We start from the raw sequence: 16,511 nt of genomic DNA, 5'->3' as shown, positions 1-16,511 counted from the left end.
TGTGCAGCCGTCACCTCCTTCACTCCCAACCTCCATCCGGCCGCCAGCTCCAGCTCCTTCGTCGTCACCTTGCATCATCAATCGCCACCTTTTGGCCGCCGCTACTCCGATGTCGAGATCACATATCGTCGGGGATCACTGGGATATTCCAGCGTCGTGTGCTCCAAGTCGCCAAGCAAACACCGAGCCTCCATCAGCCTTCTTCTCCTTCTCCTTCTTAAGTCGTCACTGCTCCTTCGTGTTTCCGATCAGGCGACTCCGACGAGCATGTCGGTTCCAAGCCGATACCATCAGCCGTTGTTTGCATCATCAGTACGATAGCCATCGTCTCCACTGCTGCATCGTCGACGTCGAAACCGAGAACCGCCGCTGCCCGGCTCCAGTGAAGACGAATTCACCGTCGGACATCACGACTTAATAAAACCCTAATGGGCCCAATAAGACCCAAAGTGACCTAGAAGCTCAACCAATTGACTAATGGGCTAGTATTGGGTTGGAAAACCCTAAGAGCATAAAACCCAAATTGTGGAAATTGTTTGGGACACACACGAGAATTAATTATTAAACTTAAAATAATAATTAATAATCATTGGAAACTAACTTAGCAATAATGGACTTAATGGATTAAGTCCTTAATGGATTAAGTCCTTAAGGGGTTAAGTAAGAAACACTTAACCCTAATCATCATTTCATGTGAAAGCCCTAATCTCACTCGGGCCTTGAACTGGGCCTTCCTATTGGGCTTTGGCGATTGGATTATTGATGGGTCATACGAGAACAAGTTAATGGACCAAAGTAATTATATGGGCTTTAGGATAAGGCCCATGTGAGGACTTGGGCCCAATTTGGAAAATTGGGCCATAGATGGGCCATAATTGGGCCTTTATGATTATGTGATAATGGGCCATGGGAATTGGATTGGAATAATTGGATGGGCCTTAAGGAAAGACCATGTAGAGGTCTGGGCCCAATTTGGAAAATTGGGCCATAAGTTGGGCTTTGGCCCATGATTTGACTTTTGGGCTTTTGTAGTGTGAGTTGGACCTTGGGCTTGGAACCCAATTATTAATTGGGTATTGTTTGATGTTGACAGTTCGGGAATCTGTCAACCAGCAGCGGGAGCTTTACCTGCGGGACTTCAGCAGTGCCAGGTGAGTTATCCTCACTATACTAAGGGGTCTAAGGCACCAAGGCCGGCCCATTGGATATGTTATCCTAGCAGTGTTAGATGTTGAGTATGAGTTAGTGTTTCATGCTAGTGGTTATGCCAGTTGGGTAGATCTGTAGGACTACCTGTGATGTTATATGATTATTGCATGCTCGGTAGTTATGTTATATGTTGATATGTTATGTTGAATGGGTTGAGGTTGTACTGCTCCCTACGGTAGCCAACAAACCCTAGAGTATTCCAGATATGATCTGAGGGCTCGGTAGGCATTCCAGGCTCATACTGAGGACTCGGGAGCATTCCAGATACGAGCTGAGGGCCCGGTAGGCATTCCAGACTCGTACTGAGGGCTCGATGGTATTCCAGATACGAGCTGAGGGCCCGGTAGGCATTCCAGACTCGTACTGAGGGCCCAGGGGTAATCCAGCTTGTAAAGTTGTGGACCCATCGCATGCTATTTCAGTTGTTATGTTATGATATTTCTGATATTGTTATGTGGACTGTATGTGTATCGGTATTTTGGGGGTAACTCACTAAGCTTTCGGGCTTACAGTTTCAGTTTATTGTTTCAGGTGCATCAGGGGATCGTGGCAGGGCAAAGGCGTGATCGTACAGCACCTCACTTTTTATGACTATGTTTCTGGGATACTCTGATATTATACATTTTGAAAACAAGTTTGAAATAACTAATGGTTTTTGGGTTGTTTAAAAAGTTTTAAACTGGCTTGAATTTTTGGGTGTTTCAAAAAACATTAGTACCTGAAACAAATAGCTGAAAACCGTAAGCACGAAGCTTAGTGAGTTCCCCAGATACCACATACCATACATATCAACTGATCCATACATGCCATACGTAACCATGAGCCATACATAATAAACATATCCATAATCAAGTAAGGTGCTATGTGCCAAACATAGTCTTGCTGTTTTGCCACGGGTCGCACGTGGTCTTTCTTGTCAGGCCTGGGGCCACTCCCTGGGTCTTATAGACAAGTGCCAAGGGCCACCCCCTGGTCTCCCATGCAAGCATAACAAAGACAACTATACATACTACTCTACTAGGCTACTCAACATACAGTATGCCAGGAGCCACCTCCTGGTCTTTCATTCATAATAGCATGCAGTGTGCCAGGAGCCACCTCTTGGTCTTTCATACATGTTGCCTAGGGCTAACCCCCGGGTCTTCCTACCATACATAATAACATACTGTGTGACAGGAGCCTCCTCCTGGTCTTTCATGCATAATGCCTAGGGCTAACCCCCGGGTCTTCCTACCATACATAAACTAAATGGGCCGGCATTGTGGTCGTAGACCCATACAAACAGTGAGGAGACTCACCTCGTACTGCTAAAACTGTTGATAACCCTCTGGCTGCTATCCAACAACTCTCTGAACTGCTGCTCCTCTAGCTCCCCGAGCTACCAATACCAAATAATAGTAACACTTAGCCTAACTGTCCTCAAGAAGTCAACGCTGGTCAAAGTCCTTCTGAAGGTCAAAGTCCTAGTCAAAGTCAACCTTCCAGTTGACTCGACTCATCGAGTTGTTCTGCCAACTCGCCGAGTCCATGCTCCTCAAATCCCAAAACAACCCCGACTCCACTCGTCGAGTCTAGCGAGAACTCGACGAGTTCTCCTTCATCTAACACTTCGGGACTATCTTCAACCGACTCGCCGAGTTCATCCTTGAACTCGTCGAGATCATCATCATCGTATGAATATCTAGGCCATGACTCGCCAAGTTGTATGAACAACTCGTCGAGTTCATCTTCATAACTAAGAAGATTGTCTTGGACTCGCCGAGTTCCTCCTCGAACTCGTCGAGTACTATGATCTTCATGTCCATTACGGACCCAGTCTGGTTGAATCCTTTACAACTCCACTCACTGATCTGAATCATAAACAGAAGGGTTTGGTCTTGCGAGCCGACTCGCCGAGTCCATGAACTGACTCGCCGAGTCCACGTTGTGAAATCTCTATTCTGTCGATTACAGTCCATTACAACACCTTCAACCCATAGATCTGGACTTCTAATGCTAGCATTGCACGTAAAGTTGCCAACTTTACGTGCATGCAAGGTATTATGAGGCTAGAACACTTAATCCAAGCTACAAAGAAGGCCTAGGTCATGAAATGAAGCCATGGCTAGGTAAAGCTGCCCCCTCAAAGCTTCTAAAGCTCAGAAATGCTTAGATCTTAAGTCCTTTTCGTCCTCAATGGCTCAATGTTCGGATTGACCTTGGAAATGGTCCAAATGTGACAAAATCTATGCTAGAAAGGGGATCTAGATGATTAACAGTCAAGGTATAAGCTTTTTACCTCTAAATGGTCTGAAATGCTACCCCAACTCTGGATCTATAACTTCTTCTTGCACCACCAAGGTCCTTCTTCCTTCTCTAAGCTTCAATTCAATCTCAAGGCAAGAACTAGCTCAACAATGGAGTTGGGTGGCTAGGGTTGCGAGTTCTGGACAATAGGGGCCGCAAATGAGCCCTAGGGAAGAGAATAAGAAGCTTAAATAGGGTACCAAGTCCCGGAATTAGGGTTTCCAAACCCAGACCAGACACGCCGAGTCCACTCGCCGAGTCAGTCACTTAATCTTTGACACGGAACCCGCTCCGACTCGTCGAGTTCTTCCCTAGATTCGACGAGTTGACCCCTTTGACTTAGGGTTTCCTTTCCTTTATTGGTCTTTCTGATTCTGGGTGTTACACAAACCTCGAGCACTGCAAATAGACTTTCGTCTTACTCAACCAGATAACAAAACTCTTTCAGCCGGTAACGACAAATCCCTAGCAACCAGACACCTAAGTCCTTATGTAAGAAATACCACGCTCTTTCCTATCCCCAATAAAGATTAAAAATCAAGAAACAAAAGGCATCAAGGGAATCCGAAAGGCTTCCAACCTTCCTCCAGAGATTACCAAAATCCCTTTGGAAACCTCAACCATGTGCTAAGCGGAGATAGAATCACCTCGACTCCTGGAACCACCCCAATAACCAAACACCCGATACCACTTAGCACGGTCGCAAGAACAGATAGTGTGTGATCACAAGATCGACATAATAGATAAAGGAGACATCAGACCAAGTCCCTAACCGCAGGAAGCACATATATAACTCATAAGGAAGAAGGACGAAATTACCATAAGCACCACTGACTACGAATAAGCCAAACAAACCCATCCTCAAGGATCGATACTCCCTACCCCGGATCGGAGACTTGTTCAACCAACAACAAGGAACTGGCAGAGGCCGACCTACCACTAGCTCGGAAAACCATAGGAAGAAAACTCCCAAGATAATCTAAGACTCATAAGGTCAACTACATCACACGAAAACTCAACCTTGGTGACCATAGTACCAACTCTTAGGGCCCAGAAAACTCTACTTCTAGGACACCAGGATTCTGATCCCTAGAAAACCATTCAAACGTCCTCGCCAAGATAGGCCCGATAATCCATAGCCTTCGATTCACCTAAGAACCCAGTTTTGGATATTTCACCTTCCATGTATTCAACACTCATAAGTGTCAGACCACCGAAGCCCTAAAATCCCACTTGACGAGATCGAGGTAAACTAGAACCCATACCCCGAAGAGGAGCATGTGCAATAGAAATTGACAAAGCTTGGGATACCCACCCACCTCTAATCAAGTACTCATATAACAACAACTACCACTCGAGCATAGGAGTTGCACCCTTCGAGGCCCTGCGTGGCCAGAGGTGCAGATCATCCTCTGTTGGGCTGAGGTGGGAGACACCCAGCTGGCAAGAGGACAAACGCCCAATAGCACACTCACTAGACCCGAGATTATTCGAGAAGGAACAGAAAGGATAGTCCAAACCCGAGCATGACTCCAAACATCGCGAGACCAACAAAAGAGCTATGAAGATATCAGGTTAAAGCCTTGGAATCCTAAGTAGGGGATCAGAGTAATATTAAAGACCTTCCCTTGGGTATGGATGACACGATTTGGAACGAAAGGTAAACTAAATACCGATGCATCGGACCATTTGAGATCCTTGCACGGATCGGTACGGTAGCTTACAAACTCCAACTACCCTCCGAGCTTAGTGACGTACACCCTGTATTCCATGTGTCGAACCTAGGAAGTGTCTATCAGACAAAACCCTCCCAGTTCCACTAGACAAGATTAAAGTGAACTAGAACCTCCTAATCGTTGATCAGCCTATCGAGACTATGGATAGAGAAGTTAAGCACACAAAACAAAGCCGCATCCCGATTGTGAAGGTTCGAGGAAACGCTAGGCGTGAGCCGGAATTCACTTGGGAACGCGACGACCAGATGAAGCAAAAGTACCTTCACCTATTTCCGCACTCATGACCCTACCTTTCGAAATAATTTCGGGACAAAATTCCCTCTAACGGGGGGATTATGTCACAACTAGCATTTTTGACTAGGAAATTTCGTCCTCATGTAAGCAATGACTATTGTGAGACTTGTGCTAACACATTAAAGTGTACAATATGATTCCTAATGAGCCATGTAGTGTTAGAATGCAAATCTCTCCATGTATCTCAAATCTCTCCCAAATCTCTCTATATATCTCAAATCTCTCCCAAATCTCTCCATGTATCTCAAATCTCTCTCCAATCTCCCTATGTAGTTTTTCCTTAGTCAAAATCAACTCAAAATAAAATGAGAAAGCTTGAAAGAACAAGCCCAGTTGGAACCCCCTTTAAGCAACTTCGGACGCCCTGCTTCGGAACCTTTAGAATTGGCTTCAGAATTTCCCCAGTCGGACAATCTCGCAGCTCCGGAAGGTTTTAGCTCCAGAAGATCTCGCCTTAGCCGCTTCGGAATTCCTAGCCGATTCTACACCCTCGGTCCGGACATGTTGACTTCGCATCTGACTCCGGAATCTGAGGAGACTTCGGAACTTCTGGTTTGACTCCGGAATTTCTGAATCAACTCCGAAACCTTTTGAATCCACTCTGAAAATTGGGAAATGACTTCGGACCTCACCAAGTGACTCCGAAATTCACTATATGACTCCGGAATTCACCATTTGGCTCCGGATTTTGAACCACTTCGAACCATTTCATCATTTCGAGGTATTTTGACGTCGGAAATCCCACCAAACTCGTTTTTTCACAACTTAGACCCCTTAAACCCCCATTTTTAAGCCAAATTTGATCATTTAAAATAAAGATTTCAAAAGATATTATTTTAAACCATGAGATGTGAATACGACAAATGCCTTTGACTTTATGATGCAACATTTCAACCATTTCCAAGGTGGTCACGGATAAACATGTAATACCCTTCAGGTAACCAAGCACATATTATCACTCCCTTATCCTCTTTGAGCATAAACCCGTTCTCCATTTCCACCAGAAACTCATATTCACATTTTGTAAACCCCAAAGTGTGCTCTCCAAGTGTAATCAAGCTTCAATCTGATTTCTTCAAAGTATCCCTAGATTGTTGTAAGTATCTCTTATTTGGCTAGTGATTCTTCACATTATTTTGTTAGTATCATCATATTTACACATAAAAGTATGTGTTAATATTCGTAGGACATCCTCAAGTTCAAAGAGTTTATCAAACTCTTCAAGGGTTAGAACTTGGAAACTCCTCATCATCTAGCCAAATCACCCACCAAATCAAACCAAGGTGAGCTTTATACCCCTACTTTTTTGAGATTTCTATTGTTTTTGGGGGAGGATACAAGTCAAAGGTCTTGTAATCATCAACTGTAACATCCCAAAATATCAAGGCCAAATAATTCATTTTTGATTAAGTAACATGAAAAATCGTTTGTCAAAACATTGCTAATATTATACTAATTCATAAAACCATCATGACGTGTCTTGAAAACATATTATCGGATAATAATAAAAAATCAAAATACAATCTCGTATATCTCAAAATGCGGAATCCTGATGTGCATGTGATATGTCGCTACCGTGTCGGCTCGTTCCCCTTCGCTGAAGAGGTACCTGAAACAAAACTGAAAATTAGAAGCACGAAGCTTAGTGAGTTCCCCCATCATACCACACACAATACAAAAACATACTGTCAGACAATTCTGGGGTACCTGGCTACCCAGGTCAAGCCATTCTGGGGTGCTTGACTTACCCAGGCCAAGCTATTCTGGGGTGCTTGACTTACCCGTCGGTCTATTTCGCCCGACTACCGGGGACTATTTCACCCCTATCACTACCACGTAATAATATCACGCACATATACTATCTGGCAATTCTGGGGCGCCTGACCTACCCAGGTCAAGCCATTCTGGGGTGCTTGACTTACCCGTCGGTCCTTATGACCGACATACAAGGACTATTCACCTCCTACTACTACTATCACAAATAACATATCATGCTAGCATATAAACATATCAGGTAGTAGCAACCCTATATGAATATCACAAAGACAATCATCTAACATACAACCCTTACTGGTGGGCCGACATTGTGGTTGTAGACCCACCGCTACTGGAAGGTAACTCACCTCGCTGTCGCGTAGTATCCGCACAGTCCTCAGCACAGGAATCGAATCGTTTCTACTCCTCAATCCCTACACAACGACCTTTTCCGATTACTAATGCATAGTCATAACCCTTACAAGGGTCTGATGGGTTTTGAGCATTCTAACACTCCTATGGTGTACATGCAACCCTAGAAACCTTGGATCTATGTTTGACTAAGATACATGCAAATAATTATTTTTCCAAGGTTCTTATCCTAACTAGCATGGCATGGGGTACTTGAATCAAATAAAACTAGTAGAATTAGTTACCTTGTAGTAGTAGTTGATTGCTTGGAGTTTGAGAGCCTAGCACCAATAATGTGGATGCCTCAAATGGAAGTCACAAATCACCACAAACTTGGAAACTTGAGAGAATAGTCACAAACTTCTTGAAATCGGCCCTCTTAGTTTACACACATCAACTAGTGTTATTTCAAGAACCAAAGCCTCCTTTATATAGTGTGGTGGATTAGGGTTACATCCATGTAAACCCTAATACCCATGTCTTTTTATTTCCATGAGATCCATGGGTTAAAGCTCCATGGAGTATCCATGGACTTTCCATGCAAGCCTAGCCCATTCCAAATAAGCATTAGCCCACACTATATAAATACAAGAGCCCATATTTAATTAGTCATACTTTTGATCTCTAAATTAATTCTAAATTAATTATAGATCAACACTAATTAAATAATATGATTTTATATTAATATATTAGAACTTATAATATATTAATAAATCATAACTTATACTATTCTCAAAAGATTATCCGTAAATTGTTCGGGTGAAGTGCAACCCAAATGGACCATGCCGGGTCGGGTCAAGTACATACCAAATATAGTTATGGACTTAGACACTATCTTCAACAGTCTCCCACTTGGATAAGTCTAATAACTATAGTTGCAAGTATGACTTCAGGAACCGATCAGCAATCGTAGCTCTTAAAACTCTGTTGAACTATGAAGCGTCATTTTAGATAAGTGATCATATAATCCTCTGTTCTAGATATCAGCCGGACAAATACATGGAACATGGTCTTGCTTATTGTCCAGCATTTGTTTCCCGATTTCCGATTTGTTTGACATAGAACTTAACTGAACATATCAATTTAGTTATGACCGGGCCCGGTACATAGGTCAAAACAAAATCATCGAGGGGCCCAGATATCGCTTCTAATTCTAGAAGGAACAGATAAACTTCGACTCATATGTTTGCTCTACTACTTGTTGAATTACATACAAGTAAGCGTGGGTTGAATCCAATACTCAGAACTTATAAGCACTCATGAGTGCTGTAGCCCCGCTTTGTCTAACATCTTAGACCTCTACAAGCCAACCCATGACAATCTTGATTCATATCTACTTCCAACATATGACCGACTGTGGAGAGTTTGAATAATATGATATAAACCATAACATAATTATTCTGGAAGTCAAAACATGCAAAAAGAAATAATAGTAAACGATTGACAAGAGATAGCAACACTTTACTCATAAATAACATCTTTTATTTATCATCAAATGTCAATTACATTTTACAAATTTCAAGATTATCTAACTACTAAAACTAATATCATCCTTCAGCCCTATGCTCCGAGCATGCTGGAGATGCTTAGCCCGAGTCAGTCCCTTCGTGAGGGGATCTTCTGGGTTCTCATCTGATGATACCCTCTTTGCCACGAGGATTCCTTCTTCTATTCGATGTCTGATGAAGTGATATTTTATGTCAATGTGTCTGGATCTCCCATGATCTCTTTGTTCCTTGGCTAAGGCAACCGCACTATTGCTGTCACAGAAAATCTCCATTGGCTCCTTTATAGCTGGTACAACTCCAAGGTCTCCGATGAAGTTCTTTAGCCATATAGCCTCCTTTGCTGCCTCGCTTGCTGCTATATACTCTGATTCACAAGTGGAATCAGCCACTGTCTCCTGCTTGGAACTTTTCCAAGTAATTGCCCCTCCGTTTAGAGTAAAGACCCAGCCCGACTGAGAGCGGAAATTATCCCTGTCAGTCTGAAAGCTAGCATCACTGTACCCTACAACTCTCAAGTCCTCACTGCCACCGAGGGTAAGGACCCAGTCCTTAGTCCTCCGTAGGTACTTGAGGATATTCTTTACCCCAGTCCTTAGTTCTTTGATTTTCTCATCAAAGCAAAGATTCCATCTGCGAGGTGCCTGTTTTAATCCATAAATGGATTTCTCGAGCTTACACACTCTACTAGGGTACTCTGTACTGACAAAACCCTCTGGCTGAACCATGTAAACATCTTCAGCCAACTTTCCATTAAGGAAAGCGGTTTTGACATCCATTTGACATATTTCATAATCATGAAATGCAGCAATGGCTAACAGAACCCTAATAGACTTAATCTTGGCCACTGGTGAAAAGGTCTCATCATAATCAACTCCCGGAGTTTGAGAATAACCCTTTGCAACCAGTCGTGCCTTATAAGTGTGTACATTACCATCCATGTCGGTCTTCTTCTTGAAGATCCATTTGCACCCAACTATCTTACGATCAGGTACATTGTCAACCAAGTTCCAAACTTGATTGTCATACATGGACTGTATCTCGCTATCCATAGCCTCTTTCCATTTAGCAGCCTCAGGGCCTGCCATGGCTTCCGTGTAGCTGTTAGGCTCATCCAGATTTACCAGTGTGTCATCACTGATAAGTGTCTCACCTTCTGCAGTAATATGAAAACCATAATAATGCTCAGGTGCATTCCTAACTCTGGTGGAATGCCTCAGAGGTATAGATTCTTCAGTCGGCTCAACATGAGTTTCCTCCTCAGGTTGAGGGCTAGGGTTTGAGGTTCCTTCACCACTTGACTCTTGAATTTCCTCAAGGTCAATTTGCCTCCCATTGTCTCCTTGGCTCATGAATTCTCTCTCTCGAAAGAATCCTCTTCTTGCTACAAAGACCACATTATCATTGGGTCTGTAGAAGATGTAACCAAAGGATTTCTGTGGGTAGCCGACGAAAATACACCTTTCGCTTCGGGTTCGAGCTTATCGTGAGTCTCGCATCTCATGAAAGCCTCGCAACCCCAAATCTTGATGTGGTCTAGATTGGGAACTTTTCCAGTCCACAACTCGTGAGGTGTTTTGGCAACCTTCTTTGTAGGGACTAGATTAAGGATATGGGCGGCAGTCTCTAAGGCATACCCCCAAAATGATATTGGTAGCGAAGCTCGACTCATCCTGGAACGAACCATGTCCAACAAGGTCCGATTGCGCCTCTCAGCTACACCATTCAACTGTGGTGTCCTAGGAGGTGTCAATTATGAGACAATCCTACATTCCTTAAGATGGTCAAGGAACTCAGTACTAAGATACTCACCACCACGATCGGATCGAAGCATCTTAATGTTCCTGCCCAACTGATTCTCCACTTCTTGCTTAAACTCTTTGAATTTCTCAAAGGTTTATGACTTATGCTTGATTAGGTAGACATATCCATATCTACTAAAATCATCAGTAAAAGTCACATAGAACCGATTAGCATCTCTTGTGGCGGTTCTGAAGGGTCCACACACATCCGTGTGTATGAGGTCCAACAAACCTTCACCCCTAGCACAAGTGCCAGTAAAAGGTGACTTTGTCATTTTACCAAGCAAACAAGATTCACAACTATCATCTGACTTTAGGTCAAATGACTCCAAGACTCCATCCTTTTGGAGTTGTCCTATGCGTTTCTTGCTTACATGTCCAAGACGACAATGCAATAAAGATGCTTTATCTAAGCTAGTGGAAGAGTCAATACACAATACATTATTTCCTAGATTATCTACAACAGATACAGTTTCATACACACCATCACAAGGTAATGCTTTAAAATAAAGAACATTATTAAAGAAAGCATCAATACTACCATTATTATTATCAAAATAAAAGGTAAAACCTTGTTTATACAGTGCATGAAATAACATTTCTTGCCATTTCTGGCGAATAATAACATTTATTCAAATCTAATGTAAACCCACTATTTAGCACTAAGGAATAAACTCCTATCTTGGTGACAGGTGAAGCTTTCCTGTTTCCCATGATCAAGTTTATCTTTCCCTGCTCCACATTCTCACTTCTTTTTAGTCCCTGCAAATCACAACATATGTGAATCCCACAACCTGTATCAAGGACCCAAGACTTAGAATGAGGTGAGTTATTAGACAATATAGTGTATATACCTGCATGGTTGGGTTTTACTTTCCCATCCTTCAAATCTTGCTGGTACTTTGGGCAGTTTCGCTTCCAGTGCGACTTTTCATGGCAATAGAAGCATTCAGCCTCATTAGGGTTAGCAGAAGGAGTGACAAAACCTTTCTTGGTTTTGCTTGAAGAGGAGCCTTCAAGGGTCTTACCCTTGGTACCCTTAGAAGGGTTCTTTCTCTTCTTCCCTTTGCCATGCCCGATTGCCAAGACATTGGCCGCAGTTGGAGTAGGAGTAGTAACAACCGACTTACCCTTTAGACCACTTTCGACGGTCTTCAAGAGTCCTTGAAGTTTGCTGAGGGTGACTTCTTCCTTGTTCATGTGATATGTCATGCGGAATTGATCATAACACGATGGCAAGGAGTGCAAAATGATGTCTATTGCTAACTCCTCAGGGAAGTTCACATTCAGCTTCAGTAAACGGTCCACATACCTTTGCATTTTCTGCATGTGGCCCGTGATGGGTTCACCATCCTTCATTCGGGTTGTTATCATGGAGGAGATTATTTCATATCGCTCTTGACGAGCACTTTGATGGTAGCGGTCCATCAAGTCCTGGTGCATCTCAAAAGGATAATAGTCCTCATAGGACTTTTGGAGCTCGGCTGTCATGGTGGCCATCATGATGCATGCCACTTTTGTAGCATCTCTTTCATGTACCTCATATTCAGCAAGCTCTTCAGGAGTAGCAGTTGGCTCGGGTACCTTCAGCTCCTTGTCGAGAACATATTCTTTGTTCTCATACCGAGTGACCATCCTGATGTTTCTGATCCAATCTGTAAAGTTGGACCCATCAAAGATGACTCTCCCACAAAGATTCATGAGAGAGAAGGAGCTAGTAGGGTTTGAGCCAGAAGCATTATTATTGGAAGACATCTAAAAAGAAGAGGGAATAGATTAGATTAGATATAGAGATAGTCCTTAACAAAACACCCAAATGTAATATTAAGGCTAGGACCCAACACAATATTTTATAACTTAGAAGAGGGATGTCGTAATCTAAGCTATAAGATATTTGAAGGTAGGTGAATGACGATTCACCAATTTCCACCATGAAAAACGAAATATTTAATGAGGTTTTAATTGGTTTAGAAACTCTTAGATTCTTTGAGATTCATTGAACTTTCTTCAATGGCATGTTTCAATCTCGAGTGTGCCCTTCAAGTTTTGTGACTGGGATGCCGAGGATCACAAAACAAGGTGTGAAGTAACCATGCAAATTACTTGGTACCCTTAATGTATTACCCCTCAATCGATGTGCCGGTTAACCACACACGCTCCATCGATACTATGATAAACATTAAGTCACCCTTTACCTACCTTGTTAAGTTCAAGTTAGTGTGCCGGTTAACCACACACGCTCCACTAACGACTTAAACAAAATGTAAAGTGTAATTTCATGGATTAGCACCTTATTCATATTTTCCTAAAATAACTAAGATTGAGAATTCAATAAAGTTTAGTTACTTTAGTATTATCATTATACTTTTAATGAGAATTTATAAGTCCTTGTCCTACCCGTTCGGCTAACGACCCTCCACCGATCAAGGAAGCGGTGGGTGAGAGTGGACACCCATTAAGTTGCCATTTTATAGGCAACAACCTTATACCCCCCCTTATAGACCGGCTTCGTGAATGAGGCGTACTAGCGGTAAGACGACTTGATCTTATACATATATAAATATTATTAAACTTATAATATTATAAAGTATAAGGGTTGAATTTTAACTTTTAAAATTCTATGATCTTCTAAACTCATATGTTTATGAATGTTCATATCAAAAATTTCAAGAATCGTAAGCACATATACAAAACTTGAAATTTTGATACGAGCTTTTGAACAAAACTTCGATTTTCAAGTTTTTTTTTTTTTTTTTTTTTTTTTTTTTTGCATCAAGTATCAAATAAACAAACCAGGCTCTGATACCACTGATGGGTTTTGAGCATTCTAACACTCCTATGGTGTACATGCAACCCTAGAAACCTTGGATCTATGTTTGACTAAGATACATGCAAATAATTATTTTTCCAAGGTTCTTATCCTAACTAGCATGGCATGGGGTACTTGAATCAAATAAAACTAGTAGAATTAGTTACCTTGTAGTAGTAGTTGATTGCTTGGAGTTTGAGAGCCTAGCACCAATAATGTGGATGCCTCAAATGGAAGTCACAAATCACCACAAACTTGGAAACTTGAGATAATAGTCACAAACTTCTTGAAATCGGCCCTCTTAGTTTACACACATCAACTAGTGTTATTTCAAGAACCAAAGCCTCCTTTATATAGTGTGGTGGATTAGGGTTACATCCATGTAAACCCTAATACCCATGTCTTTTTATTTCCATGAGATCCATGGGTTAAAGCTCCATGGAGTATCCATGGACTTTCCATGCAAGCCTAGCCCATTCCAAATAAGCATTAGCCCACACTATATAAATACAAGAGCCCATATTTAATTAGTCATACTTTTGATCTCTAAATTAATTCTAAATTAGTTATAGATCAGCACTAATTAAATAATATGATTTTATATTAATATATTAGAACTTATAATATATTAATAATCATAACTTATACTATTCTCAAAAGATTATCCGTAAATTGTTCGGGTGAAGTGCAACCCAAATGGACCATGCCGGGTCGGGTCAAGTACATACCAAATATAGTTATGGACTTAGACACTATCTCCAACAGGGTCGACCCAAATCTAAGTCAAAGTCAAGGTTAAACCCTAGTCAATGTCAACATTTAGTTGACTTGACTCGCCGAGTTGGTCCACCAACTCGTCGAGTCCCTATCCTTTTAAAATGATACAACCCCCGATTCTACTCGTCGAGTCTAGCAAGAACTCGACGAGTTCACCTTCAACCATAGAATCGGGACCATCTTCAACCGATTCGCTGAGTTCATCTTCGTCTTATGAATATGTCTAGTCTATGACTCGCCGAGTTCTATGAACAACTCGTCGAGTCCGTCTTCATGAGTTGGAAGATTGCCTTGGACTCGTCGAGTCTGTTCATACACTTGCCGTGTCCTATGATTTCTAGTTCCAAAACAAACCCCTAGCAGGCTGAGTGTTCCTTCCACTTAACCAAAACCATTTCCAGAAGTCGTTTCGGGGGGAAAACTTCCCGACTCGCCTAGTCACCCAAGTGACTCGCCGAGTCCCTCTTTGTCCAAAACTATACAGTCGATTATAATGGGTCTTAACGCATCAAAAGCATAGATCTGGCCTCCTAGGGTCCATTTTATACGTAAAGCTTCAAACTTGATGTACATGCATGGGGCCTTTGGCTCAAAAATCCATAAAAAGGGGTTTATATGATGCATGGGTCTCCCATGGGAACCCTTAATGGCTCCAGATCTGAAGTCTTTATCCCAAAATCGTGGTTGCATCCAAGTATGGCCCCAAAATGGCTTCCAAAAGCCCTAAGTTACTCCAAAAGAGTATCTAATGAAAGAAGAAGCAAGGTCTGGACTTTTTACCTTCTATAAACAGGAAATGAAGCAAAACCTCTGGATCTCCTTGCTCCTTCTAAAATCCCAAGCTCCTTCTTCTTCTCTTCAACCTTCTAACTTGCACAAAATGGCACAACAAGCTCAAAATCACTCAAAAAGGGTTTAGGGTTTCAATCTAGGGTTTCTCTGAGTTGGGAGGGTGATGGGGGTTGGTTTGGAACGAGATAAAGTGTTTAAATAGGGTGCAAACCCTGAATATTAGGGTTTTGTCCAGGCAGCTCCTACTCGTCGAGTCGGTCTTCCGACTCGTCGAGTAGGTCACTTAAGCCCCCGATCAATAGTCAAGTCTACTCGACGAGTTGGGCCTCCAACTCGCCGAGTCCCAGAGTAAATTGCAACATTTCTTGAATTTAAATATGTACCAGGAATCGGGTGCTAAATCAACTATTTACTTGTCCATATTTTACATGTTGTGATATATGCGTTTAAAACTCATGAAACTCCTTGTAGAAGCCCAAAATTCGAGATTTTGGTTAAGTCCCAAGAACTTAAACTATCTTTCACAAACTATTGTGGATTTGAAGTAAAAACTAGTATTTATATGAATTATCATTCATAAAATCTTACGCCAAAAGTCACAAGGATTGTTCAAGGAAATTGTTTAAACAAAAGATTGGAACTAATATTTTGAAGATATTAAGTTACGAAAATATTGATATCTTGGGCTATTTTTTTTTCGTCCATATATATATATATATATATATATATATATATATATATATATATATATATATATATATATATATATATATATATATATATCATTTTTGGAACATGAAATGGATTTGAAGAATCATTGAACATCTAAATTTCTAAAGGACCAAAAATGGAAATTTTTGATAAATAAGGGTCTTTTTAAATGTTTCATAAATATAAATCCATAATGAACATTTTATAAGAATTTGGTCATTCTCAAAGATGCACCTAGTTTTGAATTACTCATGACACCTTTAATTAATATTGGGTCATTTTTGATAATTGTAATTCAAAGTGGATTAATTCTAATAAACGAAAACGATAGATCTAGTCAACGAGTACATGTATCATTGTTTATTTAATAAATAATGGATCTCAACGATTTGCTCAAAAAGTTCTTAGTATTCTAGTCAGATGA

The sequence above is a fragment of the Lactuca virosa genome, chromosome 7, assembly GCF_052849685.1.
Source record: "Lactuca virosa cultivar CGN04683 chromosome 7, Lactuca_virosa_CGN04683_v6, whole genome shotgun sequence".
NCBI classification, from domain to species: Eukaryota; Viridiplantae; Streptophyta; class Magnoliopsida; order Asterales; family Asteraceae; genus Lactuca; species Lactuca virosa.
The sequence above is the reverse complement of the archived record's forward strand: the minus strand, read 5'-3'. Positions refer to the sequence as shown.